Source organism: Lynx canadensis, chromosome A2 (assembly GCF_007474595.2).
Source record: "Lynx canadensis isolate LIC74 chromosome A2, mLynCan4.pri.v2, whole genome shotgun sequence".
NCBI lineage: Eukaryota > Metazoa > Chordata > Mammalia > Carnivora > Felidae > Lynx > Lynx canadensis.
Genome location: NC_044304.2, coordinates 146,837,678 through 146,859,756, shown reverse-complemented (window position 1 = coordinate 146,859,756; position 22,079 = coordinate 146,837,678). Strand labels below are relative to the sequence as shown.

Here is a 22,079-nt window from a genome sequence, read left to right as displayed (position 1 = left end):
AAATTTATTTTTGAGAGAGACAGAGAGAGAGAGAGAGAGAAGGGGGGGAGAGAGAGAGAGACGGAGCGTGAGCGGGGGAGGGGCAGAAAGAGAGGGAGACACAGAATCCGAAGCAGGTTCCAGGCTCTGAGCTGTCAGCACAGAGCTCGATGCAGGGCTCATACTCATGAGTCACAAGATCATGACCGAAGCCAAAGTCGGACACCTGACTGAGCCACCCAGGTGCTCCAAAGGTGACAGCTTCTTTTGATCTTTCACATTTGCTCCCTGAGAGGAGAAGGTTAACTCACAGTGGGCTAACCAATTATCAGAGTCCAGGATGAAAAATACATTCTGTTGTGAAATTAATCTTCAGAAAAGCTGGATTTCATGAAGCCTAGACACACACACACACACACACACACACACACAGTGAGGGGGGTGGAGAGAGAGAGATTAACTTTCTAGCTACCTCTTTTTCTATCAGCTGAACCCAGCAACGTACAAGTCAGGGAAGACTGCCTGGAATAAAAGACACGGAAGAGTTCCTTTGTCCTTTAAATCTGAACCACTAAAGACTGAATGGATTCTTTAGATTCTTGAATTCCTTAAATGACCAACAAACCTAAAGGTTCTCTACTGGAGATAATGCATCTTGTTTTCCACGGAGCCTTAAGGGATGCTTTAAATAGCATCAGCAAGCATCCGAATGAATTAGACAGCAAATGTAGGTTAGCTTTATTTAGACAGATAAAGACAAGCAGAGAAAGTTGTCTGGTTCAAGGGCAGTGCAGCCTGACACGACAGCATTTCTCAGAGGAGGGGAAATTGCTTTGGGAGAGAGAGGTATTTTGGGCAAAGAGCAAAGTTCCTTGGATCACCAGGGGAAGCAATGCTAAGTTCTTCAGTACAGAGGAGCAGGAATTAAGAGTGGCCTGCCACTCATTGAAGGAAAGATCTATAGATTTAAAACGTAAAACAGAACTCAGCATCCCTAAGTTCACATATGCATCCTCTTTTCTCTCTCGCATTCCTTGGGAGCACCATCAGAAAGGACACACTTCCCAGAACATGAGCTAAGGCAGGGAGTTTATCAGACTCCTCTGGAATGGGACTTGGCATCCCCAGCAAGTTCTGCTTCAGGAAGTATGTCCAGATGGAGGGCCCCTGGAGATGGGGGAGCCCAGAAAGCAGGGAAACTGGCAAATACGAGGGCATCCACTCATTAGACAAAAATGTAGGTGCCTGGAAAAAAGGTGCAGTGCATGAATTTGGTTTACTTGTCTCTCCTTTTTCCCCCCATCCCTTGAATTATTTTCTGAAAACAAACTCCTTATAAAAAGCAGTGGGTCTAGAAAAATGTGTACAACTTTCTGGTTTCATTTGTTTTTACTTTGTTTACGGTTTCTTGTCTTTCTAACTTTTTGCTAACTTTTCTCCTCAGCGGGCCAAAGTCAAGTGATATTTGATGTCAGCTTGTAGCCCTATCAGTAATTTGTTTTAAAAATAAAAAACAATTTCAATCCATTATGATGTTCCAAATGTAGCACTGAATTTAGACTTGTAAAAATATCTTCAGAAAAATCAAAAAATTTAGATTTGCATAGATTTCCATTTCCTCCAAATCTAATTTTTATATGTTTCCTTTTTTAAGGGTCTCGTAACTTCTGAAAATTATACATCTTTAAATGTCGCCATGGCAGGTATAGCAGAGGGAAATACTATGTTATAACCCTGTCATGAAGCAGAAGTTAAGCTTCATTGTGAATTAGGCATGCATTCCACTTTCTTTGTACTTACCATTTAATAACTCACTTCCTTCTTCCCTCCCTCCCTTCCTCCCCTCCTTCCTTCCTTCCACAGTTATTTACTGAGAGCCTACCCTACACAAACAGTGAGCATCAGACTTACTTGCTCCCCTTCTCCATTACTGGGGGATTCTCTCCCTAATCATTGCCTCTCCCCTCCGTCTACCCCAAGCCCATTCACTACTTACCTGGTAAACTAGCATATGGACTAATAATGTATTCAATTGGGAACTACTGTTTTGCACTTTTACCAAAGCACATAAAACTTCTCTCATTCACTGCCCCAAACTCATTATACTTTTAGCCATTTGTAAAACTGGCAAATCAGTTAATCAATTTAATTCTAAGAAGGAGGTGGAAAGCCAATTCCTGTGACTATATTTGTAAAGTAGTAGAGTCAAAAGACTCATATGAGACCTGGTACCATGCTTATCCCAGTGTTATACTAACTTTTTTTTTTTTAATGTTCATTTATTTTTGAGAGAGAGACAGAGTGAGCAGGGGAGGAGCAGAGAAAGAGGGAGACGCAGAATTGGAAGCAGATGCCAGGCTCTGAGCTGTCAGCATGGAGCCTGACATGGGGCTTGAACTCATGAACTGTGAGATCATGACCCGAGCCAAAGTCGGACGCTTAACCCACTGAGTCACCCAGGTGCCCCAAATGTTATACTAACTTTTAGTAAAACCCCCTCACCTAAAGTCTTCATTTTTGTAGTTACAAGAATGTGATCAAAAGGGAGACTAGTCTTTTATTCCTTTTTGGTAAAGACACTAACATTTCTATATGAAGTGAAATGAAAAAACTTAACATCCCTGAGGAGTGCCTGGCTAGCTCATTTGAGAGGAAGTGACTCTTTTGTTTTTTAACCTGTTTTTTCTTTCCTTTTCTTTTCTTTTCTGAATATAATTTATTGTCAAATTGGCTTACATACAACACCCAATATGAGAAAGTGACTCTTGATCTCAGGGTCCTGAGTTTGAGCCCCATGTTGGGGGTAGAGATTACTTAAAAATAAAAGAAGGAAAGAAAGAAAGAAAAGGAAAGAAGAAAGAAAGAAAGAAAGAAGAAAAAGAAAGAAAGAAAGAAAGAAAGAAAGAAAGAAAGAAAGAAAGAAGAAAGAAAGAAAGAAAGAACAAAACTTAACATCCTTGGGAATCTATATTTCTTGCTCTGACATCTGTAATCACTTCACTATTATTAGAGTATCTTTATTAAAATTTCCCAATTTGTGCTAATAACGAGACTTTTAAAGTGTTCTTCAATAAGTCAATCTCAGAACTCACTTTTAATATTTTTTAAGTGCTGGAGGGAAAAAAAAACTTGAATATGGAGGTAGAAAACAAAGTTATAATCGCTAATCCAAATAAATAAAATACGATGTACGTAACTTTAAAAAAATCATAACAATCTTTTGTTTGTGTTTTCCGGCGTTCTCCACGTTTGCTACACTACTATTTCAGTAATCTTAATAATTCTCTGAAGAAGACAATGCTTTCATAGTGTTCGACTAGATAGACTGAGAGTCACACATTTTATTTTTGTTTTGTGACATTTGTGGCTCTTCAGCGTGACACTGGCATTCTTCCTCCTCTGATGCAACTTCCTTCTCTGTTTCACTCTGTTTTGGTCGAGGTTGTTTCAACCCCCCCCCCCCCTCCCTGTGTAGTCTTTCAGCTGGACCAGGAGAGCCCGAGCTGTCGCTTTGTTTTCTGAACATCCACTTCTGTTTCCTGTGGCAACACCTGCTGATAAATACGTAGCTGGCTACCCAAACGGACACTGCCCGCACCCCCCAGACGCTCTCCTCCCCAGGCCCGCGCAGACCCAGGTACGCGCGCACATGCGTGCTCAGCTCCTCCACCCTCCCCCAGGGAGCTCAGAGGACTCCAGCTGTTTTCCGGCCCTGGCAGCAGAAGCGGCTGCAGAGCCTCTAATGTTCCTTCTCTGGAACCAGCGCTGATCGTGCTGCTGCTGCTGCTGCCAGAGAAGGATTTAAGTCACCTGGACTGAGGAGAAGACCGCTGAACTGTGTAAAGACGGTGGAGCCAGATACTTCAGGCTATTTGAAGCCATCAGAGGGGAAGGAACCAGACTTGGGGTTCCTCCACCCGAAGCGTGTTGCCCGCATGGTTGACAACCACGTACTGATATTTCAAGACTCAGCTCAAGCATAATAATCTCTTTCTGAAGCTTTTCCTGATAGGCTGCCTGGCCCTTCTATACCTGTAACATTGTTATTTCATTTAGGTGCTTATCTCCCCTCCCCCCCGCCCCCACCCCACGTTAGATCCAAACTTTTAAAGGCGTACACCTTGGCTGATTCATCTTAGTATCTTAGTGTCTTAGCATCTTGGCACATAACAGGTGCTCAATAAATGTTGGATGGATGAATGGAATTCACTGCTCCCCTCCCATGGGTGAAAGTAGCAATTGACTTTTGGTGGAGGGGGAAAGAGAATAGTGTCCTAACAGGTGTCTTTTCTCCTCTTTGAAGTTAACATTGGAAATGAAGAGCCCGCTGTGATGGTGTGAGGATCCCCCCCCCCCCGCCCCCAAACATGTGAAAATAACTCAGCAAAAAACAGAGCAGCTGCCTGGTCATCTTCCCCATCGCTGGGATTTCTTCAGGTAACCAATAAATAGGTAAGTCCGATCCTGCTTACCAGATAAGCCTTTGAAAAACTCACAAGCGGCAGTGAGAGGAAACTGTTGTATCGAGGAAGATTGTATTAGCAACAGGAAAATGTGGCGCGTATCTATTAAATTGACTGATGCAATTCATGTCCCAGAGTAAGATGTTTCAACATTTAAAATGTTTTAGCATCAAGGGATGGTAAGGATAAGACAGACTGTGTTACGTTCATAACTTACATTATCTCATTTTGATTCTCCCAAAAACCCATAAAGAGACCTTACTGTCTTCATCTTACAAATGAAGACAATGAAGCTTGGAAAGGAAGCCATCTTGGTACTAATACTCAACCGAGCTTAGATTCGAACTCAAATCTGTCTGGCCCCAGAGTCCTTTCTTCATTCCTCTTGGGTCCTCTCAAGAGCTGTTTTGTTTTTTTTTTTTTCAATGTTTATTTATTTTTGGGACAGAGAGAGACAGAGCATGAACGGGGGAGGGGCAGAGAGAGAGGGAGACACAGAATCAGAAACAGGCTCCAGGCTCTGAGCCATCAGCCCAGAGCCTGACGTGGGGCTCGAACTCACGGACCGCGAGATCGTGACCTGGCTGAAGTCAGACGCTTAACCGACTGCGCCACCCAGGCGCCCCTCAAGAGCTGTTTTAACAATATCGACATCAAGTTTTCAGAGAGGTTGAAAAATAAAGATTGAATATATATATATATGTATATATATATATATATATATATATTTATCTATTTATTTTGAGAGAGCATGAGTTGGGAAGGGGAAGAGCGAGAAGGAGAGAGAGAATCCTAAGCAGGCTCTGCATTGCCAGTGACAAGCCCAATGTGGGGCTCAAACCCACGAATCATGAGATTATGACCTGAGCTGAAACCAAGAGTCGGATGCTTAACCCACTGAGCTACCCAGGCTCCCCAAAGATTGAATATTTTTGAACACTGACAATGAGCCACCTACAAGGCAGGGCAGTAAGGGAGGTTGCAATGGACTGTTCTCTACTCAAGGAGCTAAGTAGCTGGTGTAGGAAGCTGGTACCCAATATAGGCTGAACAATAGATGATGAAATAAGGGCTGCTGTGAAGGGGACAGTCAGAACTGAGGGAAGGAGTGATTGGCTTGGTTGTGCAAGGAGAGCAGGGAAAGTTCACAGAACACCAGAAGGTGTCATTTTGAGAAGACTCTGAGGAGGTGGGGGGAAGGCACAGCAGGTTTGGGGACACTGCAGAGTGAGGGAACATGTTACAGGAGCTGGGTGGAAAGTTCAGGAAAGTTCAGGGAAAGTTCAGGGAAAGTCAGTGCATGGTTGGAATAGTGGAAGGTGAAGGTGGGTTGGAGCCAGGCCGTGGAAGGCTCTGAGTAGGAGCCTGAAACTGAAATGGGGAATTATTGAAGGTTTTTGAGTAGGGGGAAGGCAAGGTTCCAATCAAATCCTTGACAAAAACATCCAAAAGTATTGCTGAATTCATCCTGACACCAGATCACAAGTACACAAAGTACACAAAATTGAAAAATATGGAAAATCAATATTCTTAACCAAGACTCAAAACAATGGCCTGCTTACTTCTGAAGAAACACACCAAATGAAGTGGATAATATGCTTGAATCATCAGCTCAAACCCGAGCCGCCCTCTTTCTTCCACACGGGCCAAGAACAATCCCATTCTCATGATTCCTAAGACAGCCTCATCAACTCGAAAACCTGGGGCAACACATACAATCCCCTCCTCCCTCCCCCTCCCCCCCCCCCTGAAAAAAATTCCAGCAAGGAAATGACAATTCCTTTCACTTCCTTCCTTTCTTCAGCGGCCAGCCAATGAAGATTGCTTCACCGTTCTCTCTCTGATACACCAGACACACATCCTAGAGTAGGAATTGGATCCTGATGGCTTAATTGAGTTAAAAAGAAAAGTGCAGATTATCTAAAAGCCTCTCAAAGGTTTCAGAGTGGCTCTCACATCTCAGAAAGCCCAGTGGTGGCTCTCAGTTCTTTGGTTAGGGCGGAGCTGAATGAATTTCGTAGCACAGAATTCGAAAGCACTGGAAGTCAGCAGTTCTGAAGGACTGCAGAAAGGGCTTGTTTACACTTTTCTCTCAGGCTGAAACCCATCTATTTAAACTTTAACCAGAGACAATTATAAAACCATGGTTAGCCAGGGATCGCAGGCTGCGCAAGACGGGAGACAGATGCCAACAGTCTGGCATTGGAGGAGGGAAGGTTGAGAATATTTTGAGGAAAGGGATCAAAGAAGAAGTACAAAGGTTTTGGAAACAAGTGTCACCTAGGTTGGTCTTCATGGGAACAGGGAGGGAAGGGGGAAGGAGTGGGTGGGAGAAGACAGGCAGGGTGGGCACGGAAGACCCACAGCTTCTGATGGTATAGGCGGGACTGGGGCTGTCACTGTTCCACCAGTTCAAAAGTGCCACCCGGGCAGAGCCAGCTTCTTTAGCTCCACTGTTTACACCTTGTTTTCTTTTTTCCCTCTTGGATTCCCTCCCCTCAGGGAGTCAGTGCCTCTGACAGACGCACCCAGCCCACCAGGACACAGGCTCGCTTCCCCAAGGCCAAGCCTCCTCTTCAATTCAGGTTTTCCTGGCAAAGACCTACTCTGGAGCTGACAAGCAGTCCAGTGATGTCAGAGGAAATACCCCACTTGACAAAGGACTGTGCTCCAATTGCCAATAAACTGAACTCCCTCACATGCCCTGTTCTGGGTCCTAGGATCCGGAGAATCCTAAGAACACACTCAAAGAGAGATCGTTGTTGCTGCAAAGTAAATGTTTTTATTCTGGATTTGAGGATGTCCGTGGACCTGATATTGACATGAGGGCCTGTTTTAGGTGCATATACAAATGTGGGGAGACCTACGGGACACCAGCCCCCCAGATCTCTGTGTAAAGGAGTCTGACATTCCACCCCTACTCAATCTTTTTTTTTAACTTTTTGGTTTTGAATATTCCTATTAAGATACAAATGCAATATGTAGAGGAGAGCCCCTGCCTCAGATGTTACCAGCTAATTTGTTAATAGGGATTCATTTTCTAGCCAGGTCCAGTCAGATTAGAACTAGGGCTCAATAGGAGGAAGATTCAGGACACACATTTTGGAGATGGAGAATGGGCAGAGGCCCTGGATCTATGGGTGGGAAGCTCGTAGTAGTCATGGAAGAGGCCAGAGACAAGTCTCTGTGCAACAATGAGACCCAGTCCTTCAACATAGGTCAGAGTTCATGAGGACAGCAGAAAGCCAAACTCATGCTAACTTCCTGTGAAGCTTCCTTCTCTGCGAATCCAGCTTTTACCAGGGAAAGCCATTTGGGGCACAGCCAGAGGGAGATAGGGAAGGTCAGAGGATCTGCAGATATTCAGGGCCACGGCATGGTCTTCCAGGGCAAAGAGGCCAAAGTCATGGGCTTCTCTCCAGACCAGTTTGTTACACTCACCGGAAGATCTGTGCTGTAGCTCTGAACGTCACTCCCAAGTCCAGCCAACCATCTAAAAAATTCATGATGCTGTTCACAAGGGTCTGGGTAGAGAAGGTGGGGACAGCTCCCCGAGAACTCACCCCAACTGGGAACAGATCCCAGGGTAATGTCATCGCTTATGGGGGTTGGGAGGTAAGCACTTTATACAAGGTGTGACATAGTATGACATATATTTTTAAAATTTATTTATTTATTTTGGGAGAGAGTGTGTGCATGAGCGCGTGCACCCGTGTAAGCAGGTGAGGGACAGAGAGAGAATCCCAAGCAAGCTCCACGCTGCCGGCACAGAGCCCGACATGGGGCTCGATCCCGCCAACTGTGAGATCATGACCTGAGCCGAAATCAAGAGTTGGACACTTAACCAACTGAGCCACCTAGGTGCCCCATGACATTTTATCTTTAGTAAACATATGCTAAAATTTTTCTTTCTTAGAGTTTGTGTGGGTGCAGATTGCTTTCTTATGCCCTGATCTCCAGAGGAAAGGGAGGAGGTCTGGTTCTTATGTCTCCTGCAGGATGGAACCTGTGAACACGTGATTGCTGGCAGGTATCCCAAGATCTGCGCAGAAATTTCAGAGGGATACACACGTTGCCCAGCTCCTACCAGAGGGTGTTATACCTTCGGAGAAGATATTCTATAAAATTGGTCAGGACATCTCCAAAGGAAATCCTGGGAGACTGGGCATAAACCAGAGAGGCAGTATAGTGCAGGTGCCGCCCACAATACAAAAGTGGAGCATTCCTACGAATCCTTTCATAAGCTGAAATGGCATAAAGCAAAGCAGCTATTACCATCAATTTATAAGAAATAACCCCTCTTAGGCTTTTCCTGATACCTCAGGACACATCTTGCTAACAGGTGCACAAAACAAATTGAGATAAAACGCAGATGCTCCCAGACCCAGTTCACAGCTCTGGTGGCTCGATGCGGAGATGCTGGGTGTAGTTCGTGGGGAAGGGGCTTGGCGGGGCCACGCACGCTGCTCAGGGCGTGCACTGCCTATGGTCGAGCTCCGCGCAAAACAAACGCTGAACGTGCTGGGCTTTTCTGCGTAAAAGCAAAAATCCTCTTCGGATTTCTTTTGGTTAGCAAAAACAGGTACTAATGTAGGTCTTCTGTAAAAGGGAAGTGGTGTGATGTATACTTTCAAAAAGCGAGGGTATGTTACCTATATGGTGGCTAAAAGCATGGATTCAGGAACCAGGCTGTCTGGATTCAGATCCTGATGCTACCACTTATTAGCTTTGGGACCTCGAGCAAATCGCTTAACCTCTCCGAGCCTCAGTTTCCTCATCCATAAAATTCAGGCAATAGCAGTTCCCAGTTCACAGGGTTGTTGTGGGGCTTAAATAAGTTAATATTGAAAGGGTTAAATGAGTTAATATTGAAAAGCACTTCAAATAGTGTCTATCACAGCAACAGCTATTTAAACATTGCATTTTCAGGGTTTTTTTTTTTAATGTTTATTTTTGAGAGAGAGAGAGAAACAGTGTGAGTTGGGGAGAGGCAGAGAGAGAGGGAGACACAGAATCTGAAGCAGGCTGCAGGTTCTGAGCTGTCAGCACAGAGCCCAACGCGGGGCTTGAACTCACAGACCGCGAGATGATGACCTGAGCTGAAGTCGGACACTTAACCGACTGAGCCACTCAAGCGCCTGTAACGATTGCATTTTAAAAGTAACATGATCAACCCTCCAGGCCTGGAAACCTCGCTTGGTTCTATGATTGACCCTGTCTCCAAGAAGGTCTGGGGTGACTCTAGTCTGCACTTTTTTCCACCCTACTAGCTTGAGGAGACAGAAGAAAGATACCCTGAAGACTTTCTCCTCCGGGCTTCTTTTCCAGCGTTAGCCATGGCACTTCTGTTCTACGCTTGAAGCCTCGCAACATGCATGCCCGGGGCCGAGGTAAAGTCAGCACCAACAACAGGGAGCGCTGACCGGTGCCCGGCCCGAAACGGGAAATTCCTTGATGCAAATCCCTCAGGCCCTCAGGCAGGCTCCGTGTTTGTGCTGTAACTAAATACCACACTCACCTGTCCTTCATGGGTACCAGGCACAAAGCCAGGGTTACAGAACGCAGGGAAAAGCCCTCACTGGGAAAGGTAGGAAAAGCAGAGAAAGAAGCAGGTGGCAGGAAGAAGGATCATGGCAAATGGGAAACCAAATACATGAGGAAAAAAGAAAAGCTGCAATAAGTTCAAGGAAACTTTTTTTTTTTTTTTTTTGGGTCTCTCTATTTTTGACCAAGTGAAAAAAAAAAAACCAAACACAAAAGAATAAACTAAGCAACTGGAATCAGATGGAGCCAGTGAAGGGGGGGGAAACAAGCAGCAGAACTCTACAAATATATGCTAATTACCTCATCCTTCCTCCCGTGCCCTGCAAGCGAGGCTCCAGAGCCGGTTTGTACATTGGCCTAATAATGATTTCATTTCACAGACATCTTTCCACGTTTTTTTTTTTTTTTTCTTAACAAAGTCCATCACAATTCTGTTTTGGGAAGTAGAAACAGTATCTATCTTTAGGAAATTTAAATGCCAAAGAGCTCAGATAAGCATAATTGAGAAGTAAAGAATGGTTGGTGTGACCAGGACAAATATCAAATCACAAATATTTGAAATTCTTCTCCTTCGGGGCCCTAAGGAGAGAAGTGCCTTTGTTTGCTGAATTGGCTCACAGAGGACCTGGCCTTTGCCGTGTTGCGTAGGATGTTGGATGGGGAGGAGAAAGAAGCCAGAGGAAGGTCAAATATTTAAGAGCCTACTATGCATCAGGCATTCTGTTAGATGCTAGAAATTTAAGAGCATACAAAACAGGCCCCTACCCTCATGAAGCTAATACTTTTTTAGACTTTAAACAAAAATGTAGTAAATTGCACGTAACATAAAATTTACCACCTTAACAATTTTTTAAGTGTGTATTTATTTTTGAGAGAGAGAGCACGAGCAGAGCAGAGGAGGTACAGGAGGTAGGGGGTGGGGGAGACAGAGGATCCAAAGCAGGGTCCTCGCTAACAGCGGAGAGTCTGATGCAGGACTGAAACTCACAGACCATGAGATCATGTCCTGAGTGGAAGTTGGACACTCAACCGACTGAGCTACCCAGGTGCCCCAACTACCTTAACCGTTGTTAAGTGCAAAGTTCAATAGTGTTAATCATATTTACACTGTTGTGCATCCAATCTCTAGAATGTTTCCATCTTGAAAAACTGAACTCAATGCTCATTAAAGAACTCCCTCCCTGCAATCCCCCCCTGCCAACTACCCCTCACCCCAAGGTCTGAGTCACCACCATTTTACTTTCTGTTTTTATTAACTTGACTATTCTAAGTGGAATCATATAGTATTTGTGTTTTTGTAACTGGTTTATTTCACTCAGTATATCCTCAAAGTTCCATGTTATAGCATGTATCAGAATTTTGCTGCTTTTTAAACCCGAATAATCCACTGTATGCACATGACACATTTTGTTTATTCACTCATCTGTTGATGGACGTTTGGGTTGCTTCTACTTCCAGGCTACTGTGGATAATGCCACTGTGAACACAGGTGTGCAAATATCTCTTTGAACTAATGCTCTTTTTTAAAAAAATTTTTTAATCTTTATTCATTTTTGGGAGAGAGACAGAGCATGAGCAGGGGAGGGGCAGAGAGAGAGGGAGACACAAACCGAAGCAGGCTCCAGCCTCTGAGGTGTCAGCACTGAGCCCAATGTGGGGCTCGAACCATGAACCGTGAGATCATGACCTGAGCCGAAGTGGGACGCTTGGCTGACTGAGCCACCCAGGTGCCCCTGAACTAACACTCTTTTAAGGAGCTTATCCCATCATATTTGGATTATTTATTTGCCCATCACTTGGCCTAACTATATGGTTAGCTGTACGAGGACTGTGTCATTTATCTTTGTATTCCAACTCCCTATACAATGCTGGCACGTAGTAGGAACGCAATACATACTTGTTGGCAAAATAATTTATTTTTATACTTCTTAATCACTACTGCTGCAGCTGGCTGTTTTACATATTTTAATAAATAAGTTTTGCAATTTTAATGAATGCTATTTTGATTATATTTACATACTAAGCTAGTTTATACAAGGAGGTTAGTATAAAAATCGAAATCTCAATCAAAATTCACTTTCTAGATGAAATGCCATTGACAATTCCTTTTCATTCACTTTGCTTAAAATCAGCTATTGTTGCTCTTATTCTTGTCCTTCCTTTCCTCCCTTTTTAAGTCAGCATTGCCTAGGTATTAAGGAGTCTCCTCAAATCATGAGACATCCTGTGGAATAAAGCTAGGCATGGGCCTAGGGTTGAGTTTGCTCAGCTCAAAAACTTTCATTGAGCGTCATTTTGTCTGAGGTACAAGATGAACAAGGCACAGCCCTCCCTTTGGAGAAACTCACAGTCTTGCAATTCTGTCTGGTTCTTCTTGGCCACAATTAAGCAAGAAACCTCAGTTTTCTCAGGTGTAGAAAATAGTATTTAATCCCCATTTCCCATACTCAGTTGAGGAACACAGACACTATAGCATTCACAAAGCATGAGGGGGTGAAGGACATTGAAAATTCTGGGTAGTATTATATTTGATAATAATTGCTACGTGTGGTATCAGCAGGGGTAGAAGTTAGTTCTGTAATTCTTTACAAAATAGACATTTGGAATTATGATTTCTGGTCAAGGAAGCATTATTGTACATTAACCTTGGAGGGACTTTCTCAGCTCTAAACACAAAGAATGGTCTTTAGAATATAAAAGAGAAGGGCGCCTGGGTGGCTCAGTCGGTTGAGCGTCTGACTTCAGCTCAGGTCATGATCTCAGGGTCCATGAGTTCAAGCCCTGCTTTGGGCTCTGTGCTGCCAGCTCAGAGCCTGGAGCCTGTTTCGGATTCTGTGTCTCCCTCTCTCTCTGTCCCTCCCCTGTTCATGCTCTGTCTCTCTCTCTCTCAGAAATAAATAAATGTTAAAAAAAATATTGAAAAATAAATAAGTAAACCCATAAAATAAAATACAAAAGAGAAAGATTAAAAGTAACACTTGGCCCAAAAGGTAAAATCTTCTAGGAACTAGGAATGCAGAGCAATAAATGAGACTGAAGACATGGGCCTGTTGGGCTCCAGGTCTGAGGCAGAGGAGGCTGGAATGGGATCTCTACAAGGTTAGGGAGACTAAAAGTGAGGAAAGTGTGTGGGAGCCAGAACCGCAACCAGCCAGAACCAGGTTTTCTGTTGGAAACTACCAATGGTTCTTTCTTTCTTTCTTTCTTTCTTTCTTTCTTTCTTTCTTTCTTTCTTTCTTTCTTTCTTTCTTTTTAAAAATTTTTAATGTTTGGGGCGCCTGGGTGGCGCAGTCGGTTAAGCGTCCGACTTCAGCCAGGTCACGATCTCGCGGTCCGTGAGTTCGAGCCCCGCGTCGGGCTCTGGGCTGATAGCTCAGAGCCTGGAGCCTGTTTCCGATTCTGTGTCTCCCTCTCTCTCTGCCCCTCCCCCGTTCATGCTCTGTCTCTCTCTGTCTCAGAAATAAATAAACGTTAAAAAAAAAAAATTAAAAAAAAAATTTTTAATGTTTATTTAGTTTTGAGAGAGAGAGAGAAAGAGAGACACAGAGTGTTGGCTGGGAAGGGACAGAGAGAGAGAGACACAGAACCCGAAGCAGGCTCCAGGCTCCGAGCAGTCAGCACAGAGCCCAGCACAGGGCCCGAACTCACAAGATGCGAGATCATGACCTGAGCCAAAGTCGGATGCCCAATGGACTGAACCACCCAGGCGCCCCATCTAATGGTAGTTTCAAAACAGGGGCTAGGGGCATCTAGGTGGCTCAGTCAGTCGAGTAACCTGCTGTTGATTTCCGTTCAGGTCATGATCTCAGGATTCATGGGATCAAGCCCTGTGTCAGACTCTGCTGACAGTGCAAAGCCTGCTCAGGATTCTCTCTCTCTTCCTCTCTCTCTGCCCCTCCCCTGCTCATGTGAACTCATGCACTTGCATTCCTTCTCTCTCTCAAAAATAAATAAATAAATAAACTTTAAAACAATAACAACAACCAAAAAAAAAAACCCCACCCCAAAACAGGGGCTAGACTGAGAACCGCCCCCCCCCCCCACAAAGTCGCTTATTAAAGAGGCTAAAAAAAAAAAACCTCGCCACTGCCTGAAGATGGGCCTTATGTGAGGGAATGGTCTGGCAGGAAGACAAGGAAGGGCACAGAGCCCTCATGACTGCCTCTGTGGCATCTCTATTACCACAGTATGGGAAAAGAAAAGACAAGCTCTCTTTAACTGGGTAATATGATTGTCTATAAGGAGAATCAAACAGACCCTACTGAAAAAATATTAGAACTACAAAGACAACTCAGCAAAGCTGCAGGGTATAAGATGAAGAAACAAAATTCAATTGCAATCCTATATCTCAGTATTTATCACCTACGATATTTAAGAAACCAGTTTTAATAGTTTTAATAGCAATAAGCGAGGAAGTACCTAGGAATAAATGTAATACAGACGTGGATTTTTATCTATAAATACAATGTTGACATTATGTATAAAAATTAAAAAAAAATTTTTTTAATGTTTATTTATTTTTGAGAGAGAGGGACAGAGCACAAGCAGGGGAGGGGCAGAGAGAGAGGGAGACACAGAATCGGAAGCAGGCTCCAGGCTCTGAGCTGTCAGCATAGAGCTCGACGTGGGCTTAAACTCAAAAACTGTGAGGTTATGACCTGAGTCAAAGTACGACATTTAACTGGACTGCCACCCAGGCACCCCATGTATAGTAATTTTTTATGGAACAAATTAACTGAGATTTAATACATGGAGACATATACCATACTCATGAATTGGAATATTCATTAAAATGAAGAAGACATTTCTTCTAAAGTTAATGTTTGATTTCAGTGCAAACCCAATTTTTAAAATCCCAACCTGATTAGGTAACACGCAACAATGGTCACTGAGTTCATGTAAAACAGTAAAGGTCAAAACTAATTATAGTAGGTGGAAATGTCTTTGGCAACAAGTGAGGGAATATACAACTTAAAGTGGCTTAAACAATAACAGGTTTATTATTTCACGTCACAGGATGTCCAGTGGTAGGCGGTTTCAGTATTGGCTAATTCAGCAGCACAATGACACCTCCGAGACCTAAGGACCTCTCATCTCCCTGCCTAGCCATTCTCAGTGTGCTAGGCTCTAGCTTGTCCTCTCAGGGTGGCAAGATGGCTACCACTGTTTCAGCCATCACTTTCTCCTCCAACTCTGTACAAAGATAGGAAGGGCAAGTCATCTTCTTTTGTATGTTTTTAAGTGAGAAGAAAACTTACCTATCCTATCTCTACTCTAACACAATTCCACATAGGTTTCTTTCCTTTTTTTTTTTTTAAGTTTATTTATTTATTTTGAGAGAGAATGTTTGAGTGGGGGAAGGGCAGAGAGAGAGAGAGAGAGAGAGTGGAGGAAGGGCAGAGAGAGAGAGAGAGAGAGAGTGAGAGAAAGAGAATCCCAAGCAGGCTCTGCACTGTCAGTGTGGAGCCCAAGCAGGGACTCGAACCCACGAACTGTGAGATCATGACATGAGCCAAAAATCAAGAGTTGGACATTTAACTGACTGAGCCACCCAGTTGCCGCCCCCAAGTAACTAAAATTTAAAACCAGAGGCAGCATAACAAACCTGGATTAAAAAATGAGTTAGTTAATAAATATGTGTTGGAATATTTATACATATTTTTTCTATTTCACATTACAAGATTTTAAGTTGGTTTAAAGACCTAAATTTGAATAGTCAAATTTAATACCTCTAGGAAAAATATAAGAGATTATATTTATACCCTTGTGATAGGAAGAACTTATTAAATAAAGCACAAAAGAATAAAATCATCAAGGAAAAGGTGAATAATTTTACTACCTCAAAATAAAAATATATCATCAACAAAGAGAGAAGATATTTTTTCAGACATACAACAACCGAGATATTCATGTTCAAAAATTATAAAGAACTGCAAAGCAATAAGAAAAAGAAACAACTAGAAAGAAAAATTGACAAAGAATATAAATAAGCAATTCACAGAAAAGAAATCCTAATGGCCAATAGATATACAAGATGTTCAGTCTCACTAGAAATGAAGGGAAAACAATATTAAATAATAAAAAGTTACCATTTCGTAACTATAAATAGGCAAACATTTTAACATTTGAAAATACCCCAAATTAGTAAGATGTGGAGAAACGGGACACTTAGAAAGCAAAGTGGTGATATGTATTTATATAAATCCTAAGACCCAGCAGTTTCTCTGTTCTCTAGATTAGTGGTTCTCAACCAGGGTGATTTTGCCTCCTGGGAAATATTTGGCACTATTTGAAGACATTTCAGTTGTCACACCTGCGTGGGGGTGGGGTGCTACTGGTACCTTTGGGGTAGAGGTGAGCAGTGCTGCTAAATATCCTACCCCACAGCAAAGAGTTATTCAGTCCAAAATGTCAATAACACCAAGGTTGAGAACCTGTGGCCTAGAAAAACTGTCACATGGTGTGCACCAGGAGATAGGTATTTAAATGTTAATTGCAGTATTGTTTATTATAGCAAACAACAACACACTGAAAACAATTCACACATCCATAATGCAGGAAGTGGATAAGTAATTTGTATATTTCAAACAAGGGAATAATATACAACAGGTATATTTAATGAATTAGTTCTTCAGGTTACAATGTGAATCAATCTAAAAAGAAATGATGACTAGGGACACCTGGGTAGCTCAGTCAGTTGGGTATCCAACTCCAGCTCAGGTCACGATCTCACGGTTTAAGAGTTTGAGCCCCGCGTCGGGCTCTATGCTAACAGCTCAGAGCCTGGAGCTTGCTTCAGATTCTGTATCTCCCTCTGCCCCTCCCCGGCTCTTGCTCCGTCTCTCTCTCTTAAAAATAAATAAACATTAAAAAAAATTTTTTTTAAGTAACAATGACTAAAAATGCATTGCAGAATATTATGTACAGGGTGATATAGTATTCCTTTACAATTTACAAATACAAAGCATACTATATATTGTTTATGAATATATACATATAATATAAAAGTATAAAAAACATGCATGGGAATGATTTATAGGAACTTCCAGGTAGTGATTACTTTTTAGAAAAGAGGAAAGGAGGGAAAATAGAGAAATGAATGAGATCGGGAGTAGATAATGGGTTTAAACTACTTGTAAGACTTTTTATAGCAAACAAACAAACAAAACCCCTAAAGCAAATAAGCAGACATTAAGATCTGTTGAGTGTTTTATACACAGATGTTTGGTAAACTATTTTCTATATTTTTCTGTCTGTTTGAAATATTTTATGATGAAAGTATTTTAAAGTATTTTAAGAGCTGCATCTGCAAGAAATGAGTATTCTGTTTGTGTTTCAGGAGCATAGAGTTGGTAGAGGGAGCCAATGTTTCCAGAAGAAACTGTGCCACTCCAAAGGGAAATTAGAAAAGGAGAAAGTGACCCTTGAATAAAGAAGAGTTTATTCATTTAAAGACCCCTCTCCGGGATTCTTGGCAGGAAGAGTTCACTTTCCTGCTGCATCAGGGATTGGAAGGCTATTCCTCTGTCCATGGTCCTATTCCTCTGCTTCAAACAACTTTAGAAGAATCCAGAGGGAGGTTCAAATCTGCAATGTAGAAAAGCATTGAAGTGTTCTAGATACAGCTGAGAAGCTGAGAGAAGACGGAATTTGTGGGTATAGCAGATCTTTGGAATCTTTGAAAAGAAGTTCTGTCTGCAGTAGATCCCACCAGCAGAAGGGGATCCTGCTGGACAGCCATTCTTTTCAATATTGATGAACAGCATCTATCCGTGGAGTGAGCTCCACTTGAGCTGAAGCCTGCTTGGTAAGAATGACACTATCATCTCCCTAACATTTCATATTTTGAAAGAAAGCCCTTCCCATTCCTGATGCTTCTCATCATTTTTTTCCCAACACTCCAGTAAGACCAGTCACCATTCACCTGTGCTTTTATAGCGATGAAGAGAGACTGACAAACTCAGTAACTCAACTGAGAAAGATATTTTATGGGCAGCCCATAGTAATCGCCTATCTTTTAAAAAGAAACAACATTTCTTGAGATCCCAGGAGGTGTCTGGCACTACCCGAAGTGGTATGAGCATGAGAGTGCAGAACATAATGTTTGGGAACATAATGTTCCTCCGGGGACTTAAAAATTAATGCAGATCCAAAACTGTTTAAAAAAATGTGGGTTGTAATAAATTATGGGAAAACAAAGTGAAAGGTGTAGGGGCAAAAATCCCAAGCATAGTGATGAACTAGAGAACATGGAAATGGAATATGATGAGCCAATTAACCTCAGGAGGACAGAGACTCACGGTATGGGCAGGATACAAGACACTTATCTTGAGAAGTCAATTTTGCAGACTCAGTTACTTGTCCACACACACAAAATCAATAGCTATTTCTGATAGGCTGCTGGCAAAAAAAAAAAAAAAATACTGTTCTTTTCTATAGATGGAGTCTAAACCATCCAGCATATAATAAAGTGTTTAAGAGAAAAAATATATGTGGGCTGGCAAGCTTTCAATCTACAAAGCTGGTGATCTAGTTTTGGGTGATAGCTCTAATGGAAATAGGTGCAATTGGGTTTGTAGATACTGATTTTTATCAGCAACCAGAAACTGTGCTAAAAGCTCAATTTGGCCTACTTTAGGTTCCCCGGGTAAGTTAGCGAGGGAATTTTCATTAGGTTATTTGTTATATGTCAAAAGAAGAAATAAAGCAATGCATGAACACTGTGATATGTAGGTGAGAAGGTATCTTAATAGAAATACTACTCTAGTCTAGAACAGTGTTTCCCCACCAAGGTGATGGAAAGTACTGGGAAATGCAGAGACCTAACTTGTCCTCAGACTGAGCTTTCTTCATTGCCCCAGCTTTCCAGTTTTAATAACTTCAACCTTGCTAACCTGCCAGTACTAGGGAAGTCAGTTTCATGTACTGATGTCAGCCTCTGATTTGGACTCCCTCATGGTCATTGCAACTTTGTTCACTTTTGTAATTATTTTTTCACATTTTCTTGTTTTATAGCAATACGAAAAGATAAAAATACCTAGAAATTTTTTTTTTTCCAATGTTGAAGGGAGTAATTTAGACAGTCACTTCCACATGGATATCTAATTGGCATCTCAAACTGAGTACGGCCAAAAGAGAAGTCTTGATTCTTTCTCTTAATCTTCTTGAATCAAACAACCCCAAGAGGCTTAAATAGAGTTTTACTTTTTTCATAAAGAGATGTCTGGAGGGAAGCCTGGGTGGCGCAGTCGGTTAAGCGTCTGACTTCAGCCAGGTCACAATCTCACGGTCCGTGAGTTCGAGCCCCGCGTCAGGCTCTGGGCTGATGGCTCGGAGCCTGGAGCCTGGTTCTGATTCTGTGTCTCCCTCTCTCTCTGCCCCTCCCCCGTTCATGCTCTGTCTCTCTCTGTCCCAAAAATAAATAAAAAACGTTGAAAAAAAAATTTAAAAAAAATTATAAAAAAAAAAAAAGAGATGTCTGGAAATAGATTATTTCTGGTGTTAATTCAGCTGCTCAACTACACCATCAAAGACCTAGGTAGTTTCTCTTTTTTCCTGTCACTATCCTTAACATGTTGGCCTTTAATTATCCTGTCTTTTATTTTGTAGTCACAAGATGGCTGCTGTGACTCCAGGCATCGTGATGGTGCTCAAGATAGCCAAATCTGTCCCCAGAAGGCTTTCTCTTAGGTCTCGTTAGCCAGAAATGAATCATTCCTGGCTGCAAAGGAGATGGGGAAATTGAGTATCTAGCGAAAGAGAATGGGATTATTATAATTGAATTGTACTGATCATGATTCATCACTTGGAGCTGGACATATTGTCACCCTCAACAAAGTCAGGGCTCTGTTAGCAAGGAGGAAGAGAACAGCTGTTGGAGAGGGAAGTGACACAGACTGCCACACTTCTTATTCCCAGCCTACCTGTCTCACTGAATAGCATCACCATCTGCCCAGTGCCTGAGCCAGTAACAGAGGAGAGAGCTTGGATTCCTTTGTTTCTCTTATGTCCCCCATAAAAAAATACCACACAGTTCTGTTGACTCTACTTCCCCTGTGTACCCCAATCCACTCTATTCGCCTTTAGTCACTGGTATCCTAGTTCAAGCTACCATTGTTCACCTGAATTACTGCAACTGCCCCCTAAAGAAACAGAAACAATCACTTCCTTGTCTAGAACCTCCCATCGGCTTCCCATCTCATCTAAAATCCAAATTTATTACGCTGACCTTCCATGCCTAGAAGATCTAGGTTCTGCTCACTGGTCCAACTTTATCTTGTTCCACTTTTCTGTTTGCCCCTGACTTCCAACCATGCAGGGTTTCTTTCTCTTCCTCTGACGCTAACTTGTTACCGTCTTGGGAACCTTGGAACCACCTGTTTTCTCCATCTAGAGTGCTATGCATTTCTGATCTTTTCATGACCAGCCCCTCCTTGTCATTTAGATCACTGTTCAAATGTCATCTCTTCAGAGAGGTCTTCTCTGGCCACCAATCTAAAACAGCAAACTGGTTGGTCATCCGTCACTTCATCCTATTTTATTTCTTTATGTTTGCACCTACCACTGTCTAACATTATCTTATTTACCTCTTTATGTGTCATGTATGAAATGTAACTATTTGTTTCCCACCTCCTTCACACTAGAATATCAGCTCCATGACAGGAGAGACCTTGTGTGCTCTGTTCACAGCTGTATTCCTAGCACCTAGATCAAGGCACATGGCAGGTTCTCATCAAATATTTCCGAGTGAATGAATACATGAGGGGAAAGATTTTTTTTAAGCGGAAACTTTAGCAATAAAAGAACATCTGTAAACTATTATCAGCATCCTTAGAGTTGTCCTTCACAGAGAAAAATAACTTTGTTAGTTGAAAGATGTAAAATGTGTTATGCTTTAAAGACATCACAATTAATAAGCAATACTAATTTCTTCCACACAGCCTCTTTCCTCCTGTGTCCTACTTTCCAAAGCTTAACAAGCCGCATGTCTTCATGCTCCATCAGTGCAGTTACTAAATGCCTTCTCCATTGACTTCTCTCTTTTTGCTCCAATAATGTGATTACCTTTTCTGACCATTTTCTGAAGTTCTGGGACAATTTAAGAGAAACGTTTGGGCGATGTCCTCCTTTCCTCCGTTTTTTTGGCCAGAATTTCAAGACGGGGAAAACCAAAGTGTTCTTGGACAAAGAGAGAAATATTTAGCATCTAAAATTTTCTGCCTTTTTGTGAGGTTTTCATATTTCTGTATATGTTCTTCCTAAAGGCTAAAACCGTTTGTACTCTCTTCACCAGAAAACCAGACTTTTTGTAAGACTGTCCTTTGGGTAAAATGTTAAAATTGGAGAGGTTGATCGGCAGCCTTCGTTCATTTCCCTCCATGATCCTTTTAGTCCTTTCCACACCTTCTCAGTCCTGAGGCGACCGTTTGTAAGCCCAGGCTTCTGGACATCCCGTGCACCTGGCGGGCCATGGCACATTGAAATTGGGCACCAGAAGCTTTGAGAAGTTCAACCTCTTCACACTGGGGATACAGCACTCCGGTGATGGAGATCCAGCATACTCTAACATGCCCCTATGTTTAGAAACGTTCCCCAATACTGCTCATAAATTACACACAAAGAATCCCGGGGTGTCTGAACTTCTGGACTTGTCAACAGAAAATAGCACGCAAAATGATTCTCATCCTCAAAGGTCTTCTGCGAATACATCATAAACAAGAATAAACTGTTCCTCTGTACTTAACACAATCTCGGCCTCTTGCCTGTCCTCACCTGCCATCACCAACCCCCCCCCCCAACACACCCATGTCTAACTTCACACCTACATCTTAGCACTTGGACATTCACAGGCCCCTGAAACAAGACATATCCCAAAATAGCCTTGGCAACATTTTTGATCATACATCCGTAAGAAATGTGGCGATGTGCACCCCCAAAATACATACATTCAAAAATAAACCATACACACATATTTCTTTAAAAACACACGAAAGGGGTGCCTGGGTGGCTCAGTTGGTTGGGCGTCTGACTTCAGCTCAGGTCACGATCTCGCGGTCCGTGAGTTCGAGCCCCGCGTCGGGCTCTGTGCTGACG

At 42.5% G+C, this 22,079-nt stretch overlaps 1 long non-coding RNA gene across 2 annotated transcripts; it reads left to right on the top strand.

Moving 5' to 3' along the window:
* The first annotated feature begins 3,363 nt into the window (after positions 1 to 3,363).
* On the top strand, positions 3,364 to 21,934 carry LOC115509192. 2 transcript variants are annotated; one of them, XR_003967245.1, is made up of 4 exons: positions 3,364 to 3,616; positions 4,283 to 4,431; positions 17,326 to 17,793; positions 19,596 to 21,934. It is a non-coding gene; the product is annotated as an uncharacterized LOC115509192 (long non-coding RNA). The 2 variants fall into 2 exon arrangements; XR_003967246.1 differs by lacking the exon at positions 3,364 to 3,616 and adding an exon at positions 3,667 to 4,035.
* Positions 21,935 to 22,079: the final 145 nt, after the last annotated feature.